Below are 24,098 nucleotides of genomic sequence, written 5' to 3' on the forward strand. Positions count from 1 at the left end.
CTTCCGCAGGCTTTGCAGGATCAGGGAGGCCATGCAGCATAGGTTATCTGAGGCATTCGGCCCGGAGTCCTCTGGGTCACTAAGGACAACATGATCCGCAGCCACCTCCTCCCAGCCACGTAAAAGTCCATGAGTTTCTTGGGACTGTAAATCATCCCTGCTTCTGCTGAGTGCCAGGCTCCACCTCCATGCTGACACAAGCCTCCTCCTCCTGTGTGATGGGTGGGACAGCATAAACACTGTCTGGATAAAGAGGGCCTTGTGAGGCAAGGAAGTTCACCTCTTCCTGCCTCCGTTCTGCCTCAAGTGCCCTGTCCATTATTCCACGCAGTGTAATGCTCCAACAGGTGGACAAGAGGTACAGTGTCACTGATGCATACACTGTCACTGCTCACCATCCTCGTGGCCTCCTCAAATGGTGACAGGACAATGCATGCATCTCTGAGCATGCCCCACTGGTGTGGTGAAAAAAATTATCTCCACTGACCCTGTCCTGGTGCCGTAGTCACACAGGTACTCATTAATGGCCCTCTGCTGCATGTGCAGCCACTGAAGCATGGCCAACGTTGAGTTCCAACTGGTGGGAATGTCACATATAAGGCGGTTCTTGGGCAGGTTCAACTCCTTTTGGAGCTCAGCCAGCCGAGCACTGGCATTAAATTATTGGCGGAAATGCACACAGACTTTCCTGGCCTGCCTCAGGACATCCTGTAAGCCCGGGTACCTGCACAAGAACCTCTGCACCACCAGGTTAAGGACGTGAGCCACACAGGGCACATGGGTCAGTGGTCCCTGTCGGAGGGCGGATAAAAGGTTGGTGCCATTGTCGCAAACCACCATTCCTGGCTTAAGCTGGCATGGCATCAACCACCTCTCGGCCTGCCCCTGCAGAGCTGCAAAAATATCTGCCCCAGTGTGGCTCCTGTCCCCCAAACAAACCAGCACAAGCACAGCATGGCATCTTTTTGCCTGCATACTTGCGTAGCCCCTTGAACGCCTACGGAGCACTGCTGGTTCCGAGGACAAAGCACTGGAAGAGGCCATGGAGGAAGAAGAAGAGGAGGGGGTGGAGGAGAGAGGTGTGTCAGAATCACCAGTAGTAGCATTTTGGAGGCATGGTGGCGGAACAACCTCCAACACTACTGTACCTTGTCCTGCATCCTTCCCAGCTGCCAGAAGAGTGACCCAATGGGCAGTGAAAGACAGGTAATGTCCCTGTCCATGCCTGCTGGACCATGAGTCAGTGGTAATATGCACCTTACCGCTGACCGCCCTGTCCAGCGAGGCATGGACATTGCCTTCCACATGCCAGTAGAGAGCTGGGACTGCCACTGAGGAACCGCACATTGCACAAACTCACGGAAGGGGGCCGAGTCTACAAACTGAAAAGGCAGCAGTTGAAGTGCTAGCAATTTAGACAAGCTAGCATTCAACCGCTGGGCATGTGGATGGCTGGGAGTAAACATCTTTTGACGGTCCAGAAGCTGGGGCAGGGAAATTTGCCTGGTACAATCGGACGTCGGTGTACTGCTAGCAGAGGGCCCGCAAGTACTTGGCTGTGACACACCTAATTCTACACCTTCATTCCTCTCCGTGCAGGTTTCAGAGAGGAATGAAGGTCTAGTGGGGTTGTAGATCCCAGCTGATGAGGAGCAAGGAGAGGTCCTCTTTGTTCTTAGGTGTGGGTCTTTAAAGCACGTTTGCCAACGAGCTGCATGGCAGGTCAACATATGTCTGGTCAAGCATGTGGTGCCCAAGCGGCTGACGTTTTGGCCACTCGAGATACGCTTGAGACATATTTTGCAGATAGCAGCGGTGCGATCTGATGCACTCGTCTCAAAAAAGGCCCACACCAAAGAACTTTTGGAATAATGTGCAGAGGCAGCGCCCTGCACAGGCGGAGCTCTACGTTGTAATTCAGTCGTGTGCTGCCCCTAAGCTGGCCCCTGGAGGGCATCCTGCCTCGGAGATGTGCCTCCTCCTCCTCCTCTCTCCTATCAGACACCCACATGGAGTCAGTGACCTCATTATCCCCTCCCTCTTCATCACTGGAGCAAACCTGGCAGTATGCTGCAGTTGATGGAACATGACTGCCAGATTGCTGTCCTTCTTGAGCATCCCCTTTCTCTGCGCTCACACTACTGCCTTCCTCTAGCTGGGTATCATCATCAGAGCCTTCAAAACGCTGGGCATCCTCCTGGGTGAGAGAGGATGAGGAGGATGAGGAGGCCTTGGTCATCCACTCTACTAAGTCTTCGGCATGATGCGGCTCAACACATCCAGCTGCCGAAAATAAGGACAAGCGTGTCCCATGCCCACGTGCTGATGACGATGCACCGCGTCCACGACTAGCACTTTTGTCTCTAGACACAGAGCCTGCTTGCCCTCTTTTATTGGCTCGTGACTGTCTGCCTCTCCTTGTTGGCCTTCCAGACATACTAATGGCCTGCAAGGAAATGGGAAAACCATCAATTGGGTAGCTTTAGGTGCACACTGAGCAGATGACACAGTACACCGACTGTAATTATTGCAGCTGCCTTCCTGTGTTACAGAAACAGAACAACATCAGCAATAAGGGGTAACTTCAGCTGTATACTGTTCAGGAGGCACACAACACCCACTGTAAATGCTGCAGATGCCTGTATTACAGAACACCAGTAATAAAGGGTAGCTTCAGGTGTATACTGTGCTGGAGGCACACAACACCCACTTTAACTGCTGCAGATGCCTGTATTACAGAACATCATTAATAAAGGGTAGCTTCAGGTGTATATTGTGCTGGAGACACACAACACCCACTTTAACTGCTGCAGATGCGTGTATTACAGAACACCAGTAATAAAGGGTAGCTTCAGGTGTATACTGTGCTGGAGCACACAACACCCACTTTAACTGCTGCAGGTGCCTGTATTACAGAACACCGGTAATAAAGGATAGCTTCAGGTGTATACTGTGCTGAAGGCACACAACACCCACTTTAACTGCTGAAGATGCCTGTATTACAGAACACCAGCAATAAGGGTTATCTTCAGGTGTATACTGTGCTGGAGGCACACAACAACCACTTTAACTGCTGCAGATGCGTGTATTACAGAACACCAGTAATAAAGGGTAGCTTCAGGTGTATACTGTGCTGGAGGCACACAACACCCACTTTAACTGCTGCAGATGCCTGTATTACAGAACACCGGTAATAAAGGATAGCTTCAGGTGTATACTTTGCTGGAGGCACACAACACCCACTTTAAATGCTGCAGATGCGTGTATTACAGAACATCAGTAATAAAGGGTAGCTTCAGGTGTATACTGTGCTGGAGGCACACAACACCCACTTTATCTGCTGCAGATGCCTGTATTACAGAACACCAGCAATAAGGGTTATCTTCAGGTGTATACTGTGCTGGAGGCACACAACAACCACTTTAACTGCTGCAGATGCGTGTATTACAGAACACCAGTAATAAAGGGTAGCTTCAGGTGTATACTGTGCTGGAGGCACACAACACCCACTTTATCTGCTGCAGGTGCCTGTATTACAGAACGCCAGCAATAAGGGTTATACGCTCGGCTCTTTTATATTCTTACTCTATGTCCACTTGGATAGTGGGGATATAACCTGGACTCATGGCGCAAGCGCCGTTCATCCTCGGAGTACACAGCGGACACTATCGGATGGGGACCTTATATGATAGGACACCGGCGTGATTGGCCAAGCATGTGGGGTCACAGTGCATGCTTGGCCAATCGTGAGCCAGCAATGCACTGCACGTGGTCCGTGAGTGTCACACGAATATGCGCAAACCAATCAACGCTTATTGCGATTTTTACCAAAAATATGTAGAATATGTATCAGCCAAAACTGAGGAAAAAAAAAATTATATAAATTTATTATATTATAGCAAAATTTAAAAAATAACGCGTTTTTTCAAAATTGCCTCTCTTTTTTTGTTTATAGCACAAAAAATAAAAAACGCAGAGGTGATCAAATACCCCCAAAAGAAAACTATTTGTGGGGGAAAAAGGGAAGTAATTTTGTTTGGGAGCAACATCACATGACCGTGCAATTTTCAGTTAAAACTACGCAGTGCCGAATTGCAAAAAGTGCGCTGGTCAGGAAGGGGGGGTAAAATATTCCGGGCTGAAGCGGTTAAGCAGGGATATAGCATGTTCACACACAATCAAAACACTACTGCATGCTAATATCTACTATTAAATCAGATTCAAAATGTTAAAGAAAAAAGAGGGTAAGCATGGCAAGCCAGCCAAATAAAATGGTCAGATCAGCAATGAGGAACTTGATGTTTACACTAAGCCTTCCTCCCTCAGCACCTATGTGTTGTGCTACTAGCTTACTAGCTACACAAACATGGCTCCAGTCCCTGAAACTTCCCTTTATCAGTCTCGCGAGACGTCCCTCTTTCCAGTAATGGCGATCTGCTATAGAGCCTCAAATACCTAACATAAGCACAGCAACACTCCCATCTGCCAGTTTCGTGGCATCACTTCCTCCCGCTGCTGCTATAAAACAGGCCCCGCAGTGGGCTGGTGTTCTCTTTCTTCCGACTTCTGCAATGGAAGGTAAGGAGGTGATGGAACGTGGCAGCGGCCTCTAGTAGAACGGTATTCTGTAAACGTTAACTAGGTTCAAGGGTTATGTTCGTCTTACACACAGCAGTGCGGCTTGGTTTGCTCCCGCCTTCCCACATGGAGTCTCGCTGCTGTATGAGCACGTGCGTCTTTTTAGCGTAACTCCGGCCATAGGATTTATACGTTCGCTGGTCTGCTGGTACTGCTAGGCCGTGCCCGACGTATGGCAGTCCCTTCTGTAATATACACAATGGGTGCCATTCAGAGAATAACTCTTATGTCCCGAATGAATGCTAAGTGTTCTTTGGACAACGCAGGGAGTGATCTGTTATCGGTTTCACTCAAAATCGCCTTGTATTTTCTGACTGCAATGCATTTTTTTGATTGGGAAGGACCACTGGCTACATCTTGCATTCATTGAGAATGAAAAGGCTTTCTCTGGTGCTTGTACTGTGTAGCCAACCCCCTGTACTCACAATGTAACGGGTGGACCGCTCATCATGGGACCTGGAACTAAGTGGACATTGCTGGGGTAGTAACTGCAGTGGTTTCCAGCTTCTGGGGGGTTAAAGATGAAGTAAACCCTGATGAGTTTACTTCCTCTCTGATTCCCTGCAAAGCATAATGGACTACTATGCATCGCATAGTAGCCCATTATGTGACACTTACCTGACACAGGAGCCAGCGAAGTCACCGCTGTCCGCTGCATCCATTTTCTTGGTGGGTCTCGCTGCTCCGCCGCTGTCATTCGGTGAAGCCGCGATGATGTCACTCCCGCTTGGGTACGGGAGCTGCCACTCGTGGCGTATCGCCGTTGACTGCGGCGCACTCAGTGTGCCGCTGTCTATGGCGCATGCGCCGTAGACAGCGGTGCCTGTCTTTCGGCAAATCTCCTAAACCGTATAGGTTTAGGAGATATTTCTTGGACCTACAGGTAAGCCTTAATCTAAGCTTGTAGGGTCAAAGTGTGTTGTAAGGGTTTGCAACCACTTTAACCTTGTATAGTTACTAGGGCTGAAACAACTAATCGATTATGAAATCGATTTTACTATTTTTATAATCGGCCACTAACATAATGGGGTTTAAAAAAACTAAAATGAGCCATTTATAGTGTAACAATATAATCACTACTATAAATATTACTTTCACTGTTCTGCAGTAAAAAAGTTTCCAGTAGTGAGATTTTTTTTTTATTACTATAAAGGGCTAATTTTAGCCTTTTTAATCTCATGTTACTAAATGTCTTAGGCCTGGTTCACATCTATGTTGGTGCTTTTTGCAGAAATGCACTGCAGTTCACTTATATGGTTTCCTATGGGACACGTTCATACCTGTGCTTTTTTTTGCTGCTGCATATTTGGAAAAAGTCAGGGACTTTTAATCCAAAAGGGTGCCTTTTTTTTTTTTTTGGTTCAATGTACTTCAATGGAGAAGCTACAGAAAAGAATGTAATGTTTTTGCAATTTGTGTTTTTTAATCTGCCCCAAAATTATCAGTGCAGCCCCCCTTGGATGCCCACACTAGTTTACCAGGGAAGCCCCACAATATGTGGATGGCTTGATTTGAGATTACCAGGTCCAGCAAAACATGCTTATTTGGGACCTCAATTAACTAAACCATAAAACACTACATTTTTACCTTTTAACTGTTCCTGCTGTGACTTTACTCCGTCAATTTGTGGGTAGTTAAAATCCCCCTCCCATCACGGTTTGCAGCCATTTCTATCTCTGCAAGGAGCGTTGTCTCCACATTAACACTGGGAGGTCTGTAGCAAACTCCAATTACTTTTGTGGTAAGCACACCCATGTGCAGTTCACCCATAATGCCTCATTACTCCATCTAGGTACTTTCAATCACTTTGCGGTCATGTCAGACACACTGCCACCCCTGTTTTACCCTCTTTCCAAAAGAGCATATCCAGGAATATTAATAGCCTAGCCATGCTGAAAGAAGATGCTATTCAGCAATGGCAATTTGCTTGGCTGGATTCTTGCATTGGTGAATAAACACTAATTGTCATATATTGTGCATTTTTTTCTGTTGTAGAGGATATGTTTTGGGTTTAGAAGGTTAATAAATTATATCTTCTGTTTTAGGAATCCGATGTAATGGATTTTACTTGCTTGATTGTGGTTTGACTTGAAAGAAGCATCTTAAAAACTGAAGGTAAGAGTAGTCCTGTATGTGTTTAAAAGGTTGATTTACTAATTATAAGGCTGCATTCACACCTGAGCGTAGCGTTTTTGCAGTATTTTTTACCGAGATTCGTGGCTATTTTGTGCAGGGCAAAAGGTCACCAATGTTAAAAGAAGAAACACCCAAATCTGCTTAATTCGAGCGACAAAAAAGGGTCCGGAACTTGTTTGAGCTTCAGGCGACATGTAGTGAAGATGTGAACCATCTCCATTGATGATAGAATTTTTCCCCTCTAGCGTTTTGTAGCTTCAGGCTTCAAGCTACAAAACTCTCAGGTGTGAATGGGGTCTAAGGAGTGCAAAATCTGGTGCAGCTCTGATAAAATCCTGGAAGCCGATTGGTTTCTATGCAGTTTCAATTACAAACACTAGTTAGATGCTGGCTGTCATGCAGTTGTACCAGATCTTACACTCTTCAGTTTTAGTAAATTAACCCCTAAGGCTGGGTTCACATTTGTGCGATTAGACATTGCATGTGTTTTGCACCACATTGCTGTGCAGATCACATGTGATGTCTGCAATGCACATTCAGTCTTGCAAACTGGCAGAACTTGCACCAAAATGGGTCAGGACCCTTTTTGGTCTGCACTGAAATCTGATCACATGGGTCTTGGGGATCTGTTCACACTGCAAACTGATCTGAGGGTGCCATTAACTCACCCCCAGCAGTTTGCAGATGTCGGTGTGAACCGGTGTGTGGTGTGAAACCCTGTGATTCAGTACTGGTTCCCACATTGCTCCAGTGTGAACTGGAACTCTGTCTCTTATGCAAATGATGTTTTTTCTCACGATGGTCTTCCAAGCCTCGGTGGTGAGGCTCTGACGACATTGCCAATAGGCTTAACTGATGCTAAACTGCATGCCTCTATAAATGGAATAACTTAAAGCAGATGTCTGCCAGATATTGAATCCTCTTTATTTTTTTAGGTTGATAAAAGTTGGAAGTTCAAAGTTCTATGGACTATAGTAGTGCAAAATCTGTCTCCTTTGAGGTAGGAATGGCTTGTGTTTAGCTGTAATTCAGTTGCTTTTTTTGTATTTGATTATTCTATAGTTATGTTAGATTCTGCTACAAGCATAAAATAAACAATTTGACTTGCTGAACTTTTTTCGATTGTCCACTCATGTGGACAATCGGTATACAAGATGCTGTCAAAACTGACATTGCAGTGGTCTTGGGCTTTTTGTTCACTCACCAGGATACTGTCAGATTAGCTGAACTATGATGAGTCTATCCCGAACCTGAATTGGTGATGACACAATTTTATGGATCTGACTGCTGAGTTCAACATAACATCTGTCAAGGCATTTAAGTTTGGCTTTAGCTATTTATGCCTAGGCATGTGACTTGGTCTTCTGTCTTGCAGGGCACATGAGATTTTAGCCTTGGATATCGTGTGAGCTGGTGGAGCCTTGCTAACTACTAAAGGTTTGTACAGTCATTGAGTGCACCATAAAATCCTGTACTAAACTTTGTTCCGTTTAGTTATTGCCCTTAGCAAATTGAAGTAGCCTGCCTTTCTTACACCAACCCCACCCCTCTGGCTAGAAATTTGTAAATGGATCAGTGCAGTTTGGATGCATGCAATGGAAGGGCTGTTGGTGGTTGTAGATTATGTGCAAGGCAAATTCAGTCGTACAAACTGGCAGAACTTGCACCAGAATGGGTCAGGACCTTTTTGGTCTGCACCGAAATCTGATCACATGGGTCTTCACACCTATGCAATCTGATTCCTGCACCATTTGACTGTTCACACTGCAATCTGCAAACTGATCTGAGGGTGCCATTAACTCACCCCCAGCAGTTTTTTTTTTTTTTAATTCTTTATTTATAGGATTTTCCAAAATTTACAAAAAACCACGATTCATATATAAACTATTTCACATGTTAAATACAACATCATTTCTTATACAGGTTATCTTCCTATTCCCTCCCCCCCCCCTTCCCACCCCTCCCTCACTCGATCCTACTCCATGGGACTCCTTTTAACTAGCTTTCAATCCTCTTCAGATAGCTTTCAGTTTTACCAAACAATACCCAAAGACGCCATTTATTTTGGTACCTTTCCTCCAAGTTATCCAGTTTGTACATTGACTCTTCTATGATTCGAGTCTTTTCTAACCTATCTGCCCACTCCCTCATTGAGGGCGGGTCAGCTCTTTTCCATCTAAGCGGTATCAATGATTTAGCAGCATTTAATAAAGAGGGTATCAAGGAATACGCATACTCCTTCTCTCCTTTTTCTATATCATGAAACAAACATACCCATGGATCCCTCCTAATCCTTTCCCCTGTTATTTCAAAAATAGTTTCTATTACTTTATCCCAAAATATCTGTATCTTAGGGCACAGCCACCATATGTGGGCAAAAGACCCCTCCCCCATGCAGCCTCTCCAGCATAGCCGGGGGGTCGCACTACATATTTTATTTCCTTGTTGTGGGGTTATGTACCATCTTGTTAAAAGTTTATATGACATCTCTCGTGTTTGCGAATCTACGGTAACCGAGTAGGTTCGTCTAATTATCCTATTTCTATGGCCATCATCACCTAAGGACCCGATTTCGTTTTCCCATTTTTCTAAATAGGGAGGGTAATTTTGCTCTATTCTTTCTATTAGAATTTTATAAAATTTTGAGATTCTTTTTTGAAGGCACTGTCGGTTCACTAATAGCTTCTCCAACGGTCTAAGTTGTTCCATACCCCGTAGTGGCTGTGGTAAAGACTGAATAAAATAATATAATTGAAAATATCTCCATTTGTCTAATGGTTTATGTCCCCATTTCCCTATAATTTCTTCATATGTGCACATCCTATTACCTTCCATCACCTCCTGTACTTTAATATTATCTTTCTTAACCCAACTACTATAATATAAATATTCCTCTTGACCTGGGATAAAGAATTTAGTGTCCAGTAGTGGCATTAGTGGTGAGTTGTGTTCCCAGTTATGTCGTTTGTTTATTGTGTCCCATATCTGAAATAAATTTTTTGTGAGTGTGCTTGTGTTAGGGCCTAATTCTCTGTGTTTTGCAGGTATCCATACTATTTCCCCTAAATCCCTTCTACTTAACTTAATTTCTAATTCAGCCCAGTCCTTACCCTTTTTATTATAAATCCAGTCCGGTATTCGAGAGATTGCTATAGCCTCATAATACTTTTGGAGATCCGGCATTGCCAACCCTCCCCTTTCTTTACTTCTGATCAGGGTATTCCGAGCCACCCTTGCCGCTTTTTTTTTCCATATAAATCTGTTAATCAAGATTTTTAATTTATTTAAATAAACCTGTGGTAACACTATTGGGATCATTTGGCATGTATAGGAAAAGATTGGTAAAATAAACATTTTAACTACGTTTATTCTACCTGTCCATGATAGAGCTTTATATTGACACCTTTCCAAATTCTGTTTAATTTTATTTAATAAGGGTATATAATTGGCCTCAAACAGATCACTCACCTCTGCTGTCAGCCTTATTCCCAAGTAGACCAATTCCCTCCCACACCATCTAAAGGGGAATTTAGACCGAAGACGGCTCTGCTCTGTTATAGAAATATTCAGATTCAGAATTTCGGATTTAGATGTATTAACCTTGAAGTTAGAGACCTTCCCATAACTTGATAGTTCTTCCATTAGTGCTGGTATGGAAGACCCAGGGTTGGAAATATAAAGCAAAAGGTCGTCGGCAAACGCCGCAACCTTGAACTCCCTGTCAGCAGCCCTTATCCCATAAATGTTTGAATTCATCCTAATGGCCCTCAACAGAGGTTCTAGTGACAGTATAAATAATAATGGGGATAGCGGGCAGCCCTGTCTTGTCCCATTGAATAACTCAAGGGGGCAGGACAGGGCCCCGTTTATTCTTATTCTAGCTTTAGGGTGGGTATAAAGGGCGTCTACCCAACCCCTCATACGGTCCCCCACTCCATACCTTTCCAGAACCTCAAACAAGAACCTCCACCCCACTCGGTCAAATGCCTTTTCCGCGTCTATTGACATGAGCACCGCATGGGTGCCCCGTCTTACCGCTTCTTGGCATAACATAATGGTCTTTAATGTGTTATCCCGACCCTCTCTCCCCTCAATAAATCCAACCTGATCCTGCAATATCCATTCTGGCACATGTGGTCCCAATCTCTCTGCAATAATTTTTGCAAACAATTTAATGTCTGAATTTAATAAAGAAATTGGCCTATAGCTTTCTACTGCCGCCGGGTCTTTTCCCTCTTTTAAGATCAGGACCACATGTGTCAGAAGTGTTTCTTCACGAAATGCTTGACCCTTCCCCACTGCATTAAAATAGTCGCATAATCTTGGGACTAGCTGTTTTTGGAATTGTTTATAGTAGGAGATCGGGAAACCATCGGGCCCCGGGCACCCTCCTTTAGCTGTATTTTTGATCGCCCTCTCAACCTCCGCCCTTGTTATTGGGGTTTCTAATGCTTCCATTTCTAATTGCCTGGCCCTGGGGATATCTAACTGATTTAGATATTCCTTTATTCCCTCCTCTACTTGATTCTCACCCTTATCCTGTTGCCCGATATTATATAGGCCCTGATAATATGTGAAGAATGTGTTAACAATATCGTCTGGCATATTTTGTAAGTCCCCCGCAGCATTTCTTACGTTTGGAATGAAAGTTCTATTTTTCTTTTCCTTCACCCTCCTAGCCAGCCATTTACCTGATTTATTCCCCCATTGGTACCTTTCTCTTCCCAAAATATGATAGATCGATCTCCTATTCTGCTCTAAGCAATCATCTAACTCACGTTTTTTTGTTATTAAATCTTGGGTGTCCTGAAGCCCCCATGGTCTCCCCAACTGTTCCAATCTCTGAATTTCCTCGTATAATAGGGATTTCTTCTTCTCCCTCTCTCTCTTTTTCCCTGCACCAATCCCTATTAATACGCCTCTTATAACTGCCTTGTGCGCTTCCCATAATACAGGGCTAGATGTTTCCGGGATGTCATTCAGACTAAAGAATTGTATAATCTCCTGCTCAATCCTTTCTGCTGTATCTTTGTCCTGTAATAGAGATTCATTCAGTCTCCAATTCGTCCTCGGTCCATGGTCCCCCCCGATCTCCAACTGAATCAGCACAGGAGCATGATCTGAAACAGTTCTTATCTTTATTTCAGCCTTCTTAAGTGCCCTTAAAAATGAATGCTCCAGGAAGATATAATCTATACGGGAAAAGGAACCATGGACCGAGGAAAAACATGTATAATCCCTATCTTTAGGGTGCAGTGTTCTCCAAGTATCATATAATTGGTATGCAGTTAATACTCTTGAAAATGACCTCAGTTTATGTTCAGATATCCTAGGCCCCACCCCTGTAGTATCTATTTTGGGGTTCATGCTCCAATTGAAATCACCTGCCAAAATTAATTTCCCTTCTTTAAAATCTTCTATTTTATTCAAAACTTTCTTCACGAATCGACCCGTATTCTTGTTTGGGGCATAGATATTAACAATTGTACATTTAGAATTAAACAGCATACCTTTTAGGCATAGGTAACGACCCTCCGGATCCACCAGTCGCTCTTCTAGGTTAAATCTTATTGTTCTACTGAACCCTATTGCAACCCCTCTCGAGAAGGGGGATGGGGAATCCCCGTAGAACCACACCGGGTAATTGGCCGAATTCAGTCTAACCCCAGAAGTGCATGTTATATGCGTCTCCTGCAAACACACTATATTTGCGTCCATATATTGCAGTTCGTCATTTACCCGGAATCTTTTCCTTTTTGAATTTAAACCCCTTACATTATACGTAACAACATTAAGGACTACCATACCTCTCTACTGGGATAATTCCCCTCCCTATTTTTTTCTCTTTTTTTTTTCCTTTTCTTTCCTTCCCTTCTTTCTTTCCCTTTCTTCTTTCTTTTTTCCTTTCCTCCTAAGCGTCTAGTGGATCCAGTGGTGCCTGTACCTGCTAGTCCCATGGGAGGACCGAGTGAGAGCCCAAAAAAGCAACCGAAAACCACCCCCCTCCCTTTCCCTCCCTCCCTCCATCTCCCCTCCCAGAACCCCCTTTGTCCTATAACGGAACGTCTCATGAGACTGGGTAGGACACCCCCCTTCCCGTTAAGCCTATGGCATTGGTGGGCCGCTGTTTGTGTTCGCCTCACCCCCATAGTATCCCTGGAGCTTGAACCTTAATCCGCCCAAGACTCCTCTCGCCTACCCTCCCTCCCTCCCCCCAATTCCCCCCCCTCACCCCTCAACTCTCAGTGCAAATTCATCAGTTCAGCTCAATTCCAGTAATCTACTTTCGACTCCCCCTGATTGGTCGGCCCTGCCCTTTCCTCCCCCGGGTACTATTCCCTTCCGCCCCTAATACATCTTCACTACTCCATTCTATCTGAGGGGCAGGGATTATACCTAACTGTTCACAAAATTCTGGGAGGTCTTCAGGGTAGCGCAGAACTGCAGATCGTCCCTCTTTCTTTCCTATGAGGCATGCAGGAAATCCCCATTGATATGGGATGTCCGCCGCTCTCAGCAGTTCAGTAAGTGGTTTTAAGCATCTCCTCCTTCCCAATGTCTCACCCGCTAAATCAGGGTAGATCTGCAGTTCCGTGCCCTCATGGACCACCCCAGACTGTGTTCTCCCTCTTCTCATTACCTGCATTTTTTCTACTACATTGTGAAATCTCACTATAACGTCTCGAGGTGCTTCTGTTCTAATCCCCCGGGGTAGAGTCATTCTATGTATTCTATCAATTTTCAAAGGGGCTGTGACTTCCTTATCTAATAAAGGGTTAAAAATCTGTTGAGCTATCTCGCCCAGAGCCGACCCACCATATGACTCGGGGAGACCTTTTATCCGTATATTCTTTCTCCTACTTCTATTTTCTTGGTCCTCCAGCTTATATCTAATTGCTCTATTTGATTTCCGGAGAGCTGTTATCTGCTCTAAGATTCCCTCCATCTTAATCTCTTGAGACTCAACTCTGTTTTCTAACTCCTCAACTCTCCCCAATACCAAACCTATATCACTTCTTATTGTTGCGATATCTGCCCTTAGGGAGATCTCCATTCTCGAGAACATCTCAGAGAGCATCTCCCTGATTTGTGGGGGTTGGAGGGTTTCTCTATGGCTATCCGGAATCATTTCTTCTGTCTCCCTGTTAACCACCTCCCCCTCCCCCCGGGAATTATTCTGGTCTATTTCTACATTCTGTAAATTTACCCCGCTTTTTTTTTTAATCTCGCTTGACTTACTCGTGGTATTTTTTACCCCCCTTCCCTCTTCCCCCTTCTGTCTACTTGGGCCTGGGCGAATAGATTTATCTGTTCTGGGGCTGTCAGTCCCTTCATCCTCTCTTATACTAGAGTTTGCAGCTAAATATTTTTGGATCCCGACCGGACTTGTAGCCGGGGTGGCTGTCTTGTTAACTTTACTTGTCTTTCCCCTCATTTTGACAGGGTTGGAGACCCTCCTCCCTTTATCTAACGCTCGCCAGATATTCCTTTTTACTATCAGCCCCACTTCCCACTCTTCCCTCCTACCTTCAACCTAATCCAGTATACCTGCGTCCGAACCACTAAAGATCCCCCAAAGGCCCAAGATCACCCGTCATAAGATACAATTAAATCAAGAATAACAGTATCAACGGCTGCCTTATTCTAAAAAAAGAAAAAAGACAAAAAGGGAGGGGTCACCCCCAGCAGTTTGCAGATGTCGGTGTGTGGTGTGAAACCCTGTGATTCAGTACTGGTTCCCACATTGCTCCAGTGTGAACTGGGACTCAATGTCTCTTATGCAAATGATGTTTTTTCTCACGATGGTCTTCCAAGCCTCGGTGGTGAGGCTCTGACGACATTGCCAATAGGCTTAACTGATGCTAAACTGCATGCCTCTATAAATGGAATAACTTAAAGCAGATGTCTGTCACATATTGAATCCTCTCTATTTTCTAGGTTGATAAAAGTTGGAAGTCCAAAGTTCTATGGACTATAGTGGTGCAAAATCTGTCTCCTTTGAGGTAGGAATGGCTTGTGTTTAGCTAGAATTCAGTTGCTTTTTTTTGTATACTTGATTATTCTATGGGTATGTTATATTCTGCTACTACAAGCACAAAATATTAAACAATTTGACTTGCTGAACTTATTTTTCTGTCTACTCTTAAGTGGGCAACCAGTATACAAGATGCTGTGACTTGGCAGTGGTCTTGGGCTTTTTGTTTTCTCACAGGATACTGTGAAATTAGCTGAACAATGATGAGTCTATCCCGAACCTGAATTTATGATGACACAATTTTATGGATCTGACTGCTGAGTTCAACATAACATCTCTAGCTAAAGCCAAACTTGAATGCCTTGACATGTTTGCCTAGGCATGTAACTTAAGTCTTCTGTCTTGCAGGGCACATGAGATGTTAGCCTTGGCTATTGTGTGAGCTGGTGAAGCTTGGCTAACTACTAAAAGGTTTGTATAGTCATTGAGTGCACCATAAAATTCTGTAGTAACCTTTGTTCCATATACTGTATTACCCAGAGTGCTTTGCAAATTGAAGTAGCATTCCTTTCTAGGGGGAGAGGGGGCCCCTTTCCCTACTGTAACACTTATTGTGATGCAAATCTTAACCGTGATGCATTTTAAAACAAGGTCTAGCATTTTTTAGCTTTGCCTTCTATTTGTTTTCAGCTTGCTTTATAAGTGTCTGCTGTTAACCATGTTTCCATTCCCCACAAGCCAGCAATTGGCATTTCCCAAAAATGTAACTCAATTGCACAGAGTAACTATTCCACAGCCAGGGGTGGTGGATTGATTATTTTTTTTTTTAATATACTATTTGTCTAAGCACGTGCTGAGCAGCCATATCAAGCTCTAGTCCCTAAAAGACCCCTAATGGATAAAACGGTAGTCCCTCCTGTCACATTACTGCCAGGTCTAAAACTTTAGAGGTTTAACACTAACTTTTTATTTGTTACAGGTTCTCTTTAATGACATCCAGGGTCTTTAAGACCCTGTGTGCTACTGAATGTAATGCACTGACTGTTTCTCTGGCCATAAAGGCTGGGAAATGTAATGCAATGACAAGTTGTATGCGTCACTGCTATGTCAGGAATAAGATGGGTTTTGACTCCTTATCTCCTATCCTCCCTCCCCCTCTACCCGGCAGCCCCATGCTATGCCTGCAGATGGGAAGCAGTGCCCAGGATACATAGTATGGGAGTGCACTTTCCCAGGTTGTGGCAATGCTGCTGCCCAAATGCTCCTATTCTACAAGTAAACCCTGCAGCAGGTCTAATTGTTTAAAAAGGCTACCTGCCCAGTACATCAGGCAAAAGGCATTTGACATCCCTTGTATCTTTGTGTACTGAAAGGGTGCATTGGCTCTGCTTGTGTTCCTTCCTGGTTTATTTTCTAATGAAATGGTTTCCTTCAATTTTAATTTGGGATGGTGGAGCACACCATCTGGCATGTGCAGTTTTTCTTAAAGATTTATTGCTATGTTCATGTGACAGGTATTTGAACAATGATGAGTCTATCCCGAACCTGCATTATGATGACAAAACTATGGATCTGACTGCTGAGTTCAGTAGTGGAAATGTGACTATTTAAAGAAATGGTAAACTTCAGCTGCTTAAAAATAACAATTGCATAATGTGCTAGTATGCACAAGTAGCATACCTGGCTGATTCCATGGTGAATCTCCTAAGGGCCGGTTCACACTGCAGGCGAGGCGACACCGACTTGCCTCGCCGCAACTTGCAGATGACTTCTGTATAGAAGTCAATGCAAGTCGCCCAGAAGTAGTACAGGAACCTTTTTTCTGAGTCGGAGCGACTCGAGTCGCTCCTCTCAGAACGGTTCCATTGTACAGAACGGGGACGACTTGTCACACTGCGGCAAGTCGTGTCGCATCGCCCGCAGTGTGAACCGGCCCTAAATGGTGCACATTTTGAGATACATTTTGCCTATTGGTAAAAAAATCACAAAACGGCCTTTACTACTGCTTTAATTACTCAATGACCACTTGGTATACATATTGCTTATCTACAGCCTACACTTTATTTCTCTGCAGAATTTGTCAGAACTTGTTGCAAAGTAAAGGCTAAACCTTATTGGTGAGTCTTCTCATTTAAGATTATATATGTTTAATATTTGTCAATGATGATTTGTATTTTACCTACATTGTTTGATTTCTGAGAAAAGCTTCTTATTCTGAGACAAATTGCCTATAACATCTTGTATGTTTTTGTCCATCCAATTTTTTAACTTGAGGTTTTTACCCAGTTTCAGCACACGGAGCCTGTGTCAAGGGGAATAATGCTCAACCTGTGCCTTTCCAGCTGAGCGCATGAGTGATGGTATGCTTTTGATGTATGATGAAATGTATTTAACATGTGTTACTTCTCATTTTTCTTATACATTCAGTGAACAGCAGACAAGAAAATGAGATCACCTGAATACGTCACCATGCACAAACAATTGCTGGTGTACATTAATCAATACCCCTATATCCTCCATTCATGGTAGTATTGTGTATGAACGCTTGCGTAATATAATTAGATAAGTAGCCCAGAGCAGGGGGAAAAATTCTACTTAACAGTGATTAGTTATGTGAAATTCATAAGCTAAAAATACCATAATCTGACTAAGCATGTAACCCATCCAATACCTGGGATATAGGCATTTGTGTAATTGAACAAAGGCCCCATAGCTTATTACATTTTTGTAAGCGCCCCTACTTGACTTCCTGCACTTAGCATATCTTTAAAAGCCCTCCAACCAATCCAAGTGAGTAGGTGGTGATTACCTCTGCAATAAGCTTGAGCCTGGGGGGGTATGAAGACCCCAGATTACTGGGATTTGTCTACTAAAATGTGTAACTTCAGCCATATAACCCAGCAAACCATTTAGGACCTAGTGAAAGTGGGATTTTGTATTTAAAATATCCAACAAATAACTGTGCAATGCAGCACATCTTCAAAAGATGTGTAGAGTACCAGGTGAATCCCACACCAGGCAACATCTAGGCACCACCCAAATCTGAACTTTTTAGACTTCTATGTTTTGCACAATTACAAAAATCCTGACAAGGACCAAAAATAAGGGAACAAATGACATGCATCAACTGTTTCATTCCCCTAGATTTCCATTCAATGTGCTTTACAAGGAAGTTCATTGCTGCAACATGGGTCTTGGAATAAAAATTAACCCTTTAGTAGAGGTAGCAGTTGATGCAATTTTGAAATAGAGCAGGGCACCATCATTACAAATACTGATTTAGGAGTAAATCTTCCTGTAAAGTTGACCACACCAGTTTTCCCTAAACGTCTTGTGACCATGTCTTGAGAGATCATGGCTCCCAGTTGTCAAAACTTTTTTTTTTTTTATAAAGAGGCTTTTCTCCCCACCACATGCCAGTCTGTTTCCTTTGGCCAGGGGAACACCTGGTGGTTTTTTCTTTTTTTTTTTTTTTTTTTTTTTTTTCTTGGCTGTGATCCACAGGCTTCATTTTTGGTATTTTAAACTTCTTGTCCATGGTAATATACTTTGCAGTGAGGTCAGTCTCTTTGAATTCTCATTTGTGTTCATTGATGCAAATATCCCCTCCCAGCCTACGACTTGGTGAGCAGCAGCCCTCATCCTTGGAAAATTTGCTAAGTTGGTGTTTCTTTCCAGTATGCTTGTTGCTTACAGCCAACATTAAATGAAATCGTGTTATGATCACTACTACCCCCAGATGTGTTAAATGATCAGTAATGAGCTTTGCCTAGTTTGAGATTACCAGGTCCAGCAGTGCATAATTCCAAGTCAGGGCCTCGAACTGGAACAAACTCCTGTAATAGGATTATACATTTTTTTTGCTCTTCAACTGGAATGGCACTGCAGGAACAGTTAATCTCTGGATAGTTGGCCCCCCAATTATCACTTTTGCAGCCCATTCTATCTCTGCAAAGCCTGCACTAACATTGGTAAGTCTAACAAACTCCAATTTTTGTAGTACACACCCTTAATGCCTCACCACTCAATCTAGGTCCCTTTTTTACTCACTTTGAGATCACTTCTTGCACACTACCACCCCCACCCTGTCTTTCCAAAAGAGCATAGCCAGGAATATTAATGGCTCAGTCATGAAGAATGAAGCTATGCCAATTCAGTTCATGCACCAAAGCTTCCAACTGACATATTTGATTGGCCAAACTCTTGCGTTGGTGAAAACTTTTTGTTATCCAATTTGGTCATGGATTTTACTTGACTGATCATGGCTTCACATCAAAGGAGCAGCATGAAAACCAAAGTTAAGAGTAGCCCTATACTTTGAAGGGGTTTAATTATGGGAGTGCAAAAATCTGCATAGAAACCAATCGGCTTCCACGGTTTTTTCAAAGCTTAATTACAAATGCTAGTTATATGCTGGCTATCATCCTTCGAGCACCAGATTTTGTACTCCAGATTTAGTAAAACCCCTAAAGCTGAGTTTGCACTTGTGCAATCAGACATTGCATGTGTTTCACACCACATTGTTGTGCAGATCACATGTGGTGTCTGTGTGATGCAAATTCAGCCATACAAACTGGCATTGCATTTGCACCAAAAATGGGCCAGGAACCCTTTGGTCTGCACTGAAATCTGATTCCTGCACCATTTGACCATTCACACTGCAATCTGATCTTCGGGGTGCCATTAACTGTCTCCCCTGCAGTTTGCAGATGTCAATGTGAACCAGTGTGTGCTGTGAGAAACCCTGATTCCGTGCTGGTTGTGAACTGGGACTCTGTCTCTTATGCAAATGATGTTTTTTCTCACGATGGTCTTCCAAGCCTCGGTGGTGAGGCTCTGACGACATTGCCAATAGGCTTAACTGATGCTAAACTGCAAATAAAATAACTGGAAGCGGATGTCTGTCAGATATTGAATCCTCTTTATTTTTTAGGTTGATAAAAGTTGGAAGTTCAAAGTTCTATAGACTACAGTAGTGCGAAATCTGTCTCCTTTGAGGTAGGAATGGCTTGTGTTTAGCTGTAATTCAGTTGCTTTTTTTTGTATTTGATTATTCTATAGTTATGTTAGATTTTGCTACAAGCATAAAATAAACAATTTGACTTGCTGAACTTTTTTTACGATTGTCCACTCATGTGGACAATCGGTATACAAGATGCTGTCAAAACTGACTTTGCAGTGGTCTTGGGCTTTTTGTTCACTCACCAGGATACTGTCAGATTAGCTGAACTATGATGAGTCTATCCCGAACCTGAATTGGTGATGACACAATTTTATGGATCTGACTGCTGAGTTCAACATAACATCTGTCAAGGCATTTAAGTTTGGCTTTAGCTATTTATGCCTAGGCATGTAACTTAGTCTTCTGTCTTGCAGGGCACATGAGATTTTGGCCTTGGATATCGTGTGAGCTGGTGGAGCCTTGCTAACTACTAAAGGTTTGTACAGTCATTGAGTGCACCATGAAATCCTGTAGTAAACTTTGTTCCATTTACTTATTGCCCTGAGCCCTTTGCAAATTGAAGTAGCCTGCCTTTCTACTTTCACAAACAACCCCCCCAGCTAGAAATTTGTAAATGTATCAGTGCAGTTTACATGCATGCAATGGATGGCCTGTTGGTGGTTGTAGATCAGGGATATGCAATTAATGGACCTCCAGCTGTTGCAGAACTAAAAGTCCCATGAGGCATAACAAGACTGACAGCCACAAGCATGGCACCCAGGGGTATGATGGGACTTGTAGTTTTGCAACAGCTGGAGGTCCACTAATTGCGTATCCCTGTTGTAGATTATGCAGTGCAAATGATGTCTATTCTCACGATGGTCTTCCAAGCCTCATTGAAAAAGGCTTTGACGATTTTGCCAGATGGCTTTGCTGATGCTCTGCAGAATCCTAGTGCAAATCTTGGTACGTTCTGTTTAATGTGTATGTATAATTTCAATGGGTAAAAGAGTTGGGTCACTGGAGTATAGAAATAAGACTGGGACGATCTTTAACGTAACGCATAGCTTGGCTATAGATACTAAGATAACCAAAATGAATTTATAAGTGTTTGACAAGGTGGTACGTAACACCATATAAATTGGGTAAATGTCAACCAGAGAAATCCCAGTAATGTTGGAGAGGCTGTAAGGTTAAGGGAACAATGGCCTGCCTGTGGTGGACTTGCCCCAAAATTAAAAATTATTTGAAAAATATCTTGCAGCTAATAGAAATAACAGCAAAACTATTAAAAGACCTGTGGGTTTGTATATTCCATGGAGCAGGGGGCCCAGTGAAGCAATAAATAAACATTATTGCCCCATCTATTGAACGTGGCAGAAAGTCTTATTCCAAAGATGGCCACAGGAAGAGCCCTAAAATCCAGGACTGGGTAATTGCAGTTGCTGGAATGCACAACGCGGGGAGATTAAGAATTGGTGGAGAGGAGGTAAGGGGGGAGTGTTGGCAGAAATTTAAAGAGATTTTGAGGTTATGATTACTGGAGATTAGAGGGAAAACTCCAAAAAATAGAAAACAGAATTCATGGAGTTGAGAGGTGGGGGGACCAATATGTATTGACTAGAGGAATTGTGATGTGTAGTTTGATGCATATTTTATATAGTGAAATATGCTTGGATAAAATAAAAAAATTATGGTTTTCCTACACAGGTTGTGATACAGATTGAATCTGTAGTGTACCTGCTGCTGTGCTTGTGATCTAAGGATGTCCCAAGATTCAGGTATGTGGGCTTTTTTGTTACTGTAAGTTGAGATGACTGGCTTGGCTGTGACCCAATTTAAAACAATAAGGTCTATCATTTTAAGCTTTACCCTGTGCTTTGTTTGTTCAGCTTGCCTTATGTGTGCTGTTAAAGCAGTAGTAAACTGCTGAAAACCCTGCAAGACAATAGAATACTAGCACATTATGAAATGTTTAACTTGGTCCCCTCAGTAGTGAGCTTCATTCTAACATGTTCCCTCAGCATTTTTCATCTGGGTTCATGGGCTCCAGTGCTGTGAGTGGCCAGAGCCATGATGACATCGCTTCTACAGTGTCCATCCTGGCATGATCTGTCAGTGGCCATCTCCTAAAATTTTATGTTAAACAGGATTCTCTTAAACCTAAATGGACAAAGGGGTATACAACTGCTTTAACAATTTCCCACCCCTACAAAAGCCAGCAATCATTGCCAAGAAAATTGCAACTGGACTCAATTGTATTGAACTTTATTCAACAGCCAGGGGTGGGAACACTTTAGCACATGCTGTGCAGCCTTCAGTCTTCATTCTGTTAACATTGCACTTTTCTGGGTTGTGGCAGTGCTCCTGTTCAAATGCTCCTATTCTACAAGCAAACCCTTTAAAAACTGCCTGGCACCATAACATTGGGTATTAGGAGTTGGGCATCCCTGATATCTGTGTTGTAAGCGTGAATTGGCTCTGCTGGACTGACTACTGCTAATGTAGTCGTTTTCGTGCTTTATATTTTTCTACTGAGCTGGTTGACTTTAGGATGATACAGCAGGCCATCTGGGATGTGCAGTCTTGAATTGAGATTTATTGTGATGGTCATTAACATGTATCTGAACAATGATGAGTCTATCCCGAACCTGCATTATGATGACAAAACTATGGATCTGACTGCTGAGTTCAGTAGATATGACCATTTAAAGCAATAGTAAACTGCAGCTTTTTAAAAAATGTAATTGAATAATGTGCTAGTATGCACCAGTGACATAACAGGCTGCATTTAGGGTAAATATCTCCTAAACAATACATGTGTTAAGAGATATTCATTTAACTCTAAAGGCTTGCCTGTTGGTAAAAATCACCAAGCAGTCGTTGCTGATTTTTTAGAAAATCTCACTCAATGGCCACTTGGTTATATGTATTGCTTACACAGCCTACACTTTTTTTTTTTTCCCCTAGAATCTGTCGACTAGCAACGTTAAGGCTAAACATTATTGGTGAGTCTTCAAGTCTCTTTTTTTTTTTATTTTTTTTTTGTCAATGATGATTTTGTATTTTACCTACATTGTTTGATTCTCTGAGAAAAGCTTAATATTCTGAGACAAGAAATTGCCTATAACATAATTTTATGTTTGTCCACCCAAACTTAACTTTTTTTTTTTTTTCTCCCCCAGTGTCAGTACATGGAGCCTGTCCAGGGGTAATAGTGCTTGAGACCTGTGCCTTTCCAGCTGAATGCTTATGTTAAGTGATGGTTTATTTTGGAAATGTATTAAAAGGATATTAAACATATTTTTTTTACTCAATTTGTCGTAAACTTTTTTTCTTACCATGCATTCTATAAAAATGGCAGACAAGAAAATAAACTGACCACTCCACCCCACTCAAAATACCCTCACCTGATGTACTACACTATATAAACAATTGCTGGTGTAAATTGAGCAATACCCCTATATTGTCCATTATACAACCTTCATTCAGTCTTGTGTAAGCTAATTTAAAATTCTCACTTACACTTTCCTGCCTGTGCTTTAGTTGTGTGTAATTCCATACCATCTATGACACATGTGGCCCATCCAATATCTGGGATCAAGTTATTTATGAATTGAAAGTAAAGCTATGGGGGTCTTTGAGCATCCCTGCTTAATTTGCTTCACTGTCCTATTTAACAGCCCTCCAACCAGTCTGAGTACAGGCATACCCCACTTAAGTACATAATGGGGCTTGTTTACTAAAGCTGGAAAGTTCAAAATCCCTCACTTCTGCATAGAAACCAATGAACTTCCAGGTCTTATTACCAAATATTAATTGGACAAGCTGGGATTAGAAGCTCATTGGCTTCTATGCAGAAGTGAGCCTGATTTTGCACTTTCCAGCTTTAGTAAATCCCATTGTGTACTTTAAATTGGGGTATGCCTGTAGGTGGTAAAGGTGGTGACCACCTTTGTGCAATAAGCTTAGCTTGAAGGAGACACCAGTTTACTGGGATTGGCTTACTAAAAGGTATAAATTCAGCCATACTCCCTTAGTAGTAGTGTAGCAGTTAATATACTGTAATGGAGCCCTACTTCATTCTGGCAGCATCCTCCTGAACTGGCAAAGTGTGCCTTGATTTCAAATACCCCCCATGTTTTTCAGGACAGCATCAGATCATGGCTCCTCCCAGCATTCCACCATTTAAAAACATCTCCCACCACATTCCAGTCTTGGTTTCCTCTGAGGGGGTTGGAAAGGAGACACCTGGTGGGAACCCTTTCTTTCCCACGCACCCCCTTCCCCTTGCTAGGTGTGCAATGGTGGAAGATTCTGGGGGGTGTCGGCTTGCAAGGGCACTGGGGAATGGTGGTTTTGCTCCCTTAGTTGCCCCTGGGTGTTTTGCATTTGTTTGCAAAAAAC

General features: G+C 43.0%; 1 long non-coding RNA gene and 11 other non-coding genes across 15 annotated transcripts; all 12 read left to right on the forward strand.

The window, feature by feature from the left end:
* The first annotated feature begins 4,506 nt into the window (after positions 1–4,506).
* Positions 4,507–23,008, forward strand: LOC143933910 (uncharacterized). 4 transcript variants are annotated; one of them, XR_013263168.1, is made up of 14 exons: positions 4,507–4,578; positions 6,684–6,753; positions 7,710–7,774; positions 8,150–8,211; positions 14,713–14,777; positions 15,158–15,220; positions 16,264–16,367; positions 16,824–16,866; positions 17,036–17,109; positions 19,683–19,747; positions 20,126–20,187; positions 21,402–21,472; positions 22,662–22,699; positions 22,877–23,008. It is a non-coding gene; the product is annotated as an uncharacterized LOC143933910 (long non-coding RNA). The 4 variants fall into 4 exon arrangements; XR_013263167.1 differs by lacking the exon at positions 16,264–16,367 and having other exon boundaries at positions 4,511–4,578; positions 22,883–23,008; XR_013263165.1 differs by lacking the exon at positions 16,264–16,367 and having other exon boundaries at positions 4,512–4,578.
* On the forward strand, positions 7,550–7,639 carry LOC143934709 (small nucleolar RNA SNORD35). The gene has a single exon (XR_013263348.1). It is a non-coding gene; the product is annotated as a small nucleolar RNA SNORD35 (small nucleolar RNA).
* LOC143934714 (small nucleolar RNA SNORD50) lies at positions 8,000–8,068 on the forward strand. The gene has a single exon (XR_013263353.1). It is a non-coding gene; the product is annotated as a small nucleolar RNA SNORD50 (small nucleolar RNA).
* On the forward strand, positions 14,554–14,643 carry LOC143934710 (small nucleolar RNA SNORD35). The gene has a single exon (XR_013263349.1). It is a non-coding gene; the product is annotated as a small nucleolar RNA SNORD35 (small nucleolar RNA).
* Positions 15,005–15,073, forward strand: LOC143934713 (small nucleolar RNA SNORD50). Its single transcript, XR_013263352.1, has one exon. It is a non-coding gene; the product is annotated as a small nucleolar RNA SNORD50 (small nucleolar RNA).
* LOC143934717 (small nucleolar RNA SNORD50) lies at positions 16,270–16,335 on the forward strand. Its single transcript, XR_013263356.1, has one exon. It is a non-coding gene; the product is annotated as a small nucleolar RNA SNORD50 (small nucleolar RNA).
* LOC143934706 (small nucleolar RNA SNORD34) lies at positions 16,902–16,974 on the forward strand. Its single transcript, XR_013263346.1, has one exon. It is a non-coding gene; the product is annotated as a small nucleolar RNA SNORD34 (small nucleolar RNA).
* On the forward strand, positions 19,534–19,623 carry LOC143934711 (small nucleolar RNA SNORD35). Its single transcript, XR_013263350.1, has one exon. It is a non-coding gene; the product is annotated as a small nucleolar RNA SNORD35 (small nucleolar RNA).
* On the forward strand, positions 19,976–20,044 carry LOC143934715 (small nucleolar RNA SNORD50). The gene has a single exon (XR_013263354.1). It is a non-coding gene; the product is annotated as a small nucleolar RNA SNORD50 (small nucleolar RNA).
* Positions 20,547–20,637, forward strand: LOC143934712 (small nucleolar RNA SNORD35). The gene has a single exon (XR_013263351.1). It is a non-coding gene; the product is annotated as a small nucleolar RNA SNORD35 (small nucleolar RNA).
* On the forward strand, positions 22,318–22,383 carry LOC143934716 (small nucleolar RNA SNORD50). The gene has a single exon (XR_013263355.1). It is a non-coding gene; the product is annotated as a small nucleolar RNA SNORD50 (small nucleolar RNA).
* LOC143934708 (small nucleolar RNA SNORD34) lies at positions 22,735–22,809 on the forward strand. The gene has a single exon (XR_013263347.1). It is a non-coding gene; the product is annotated as a small nucleolar RNA SNORD34 (small nucleolar RNA).
* Positions 23,009–24,098: the final 1,090 nt, after the last annotated feature.

This window comes from Lithobates pipiens, unplaced genomic scaffold, assembly GCF_037356315.1.
Source record: "Lithobates pipiens isolate NorthernLeopardFrog02 unplaced genomic scaffold, aLitPip1_a1.2 Scaffold_27, whole genome shotgun sequence".
Taxonomy (NCBI): domain Eukaryota; kingdom Metazoa; phylum Chordata; class Amphibia; order Anura; family Ranidae; genus Lithobates; species Lithobates pipiens.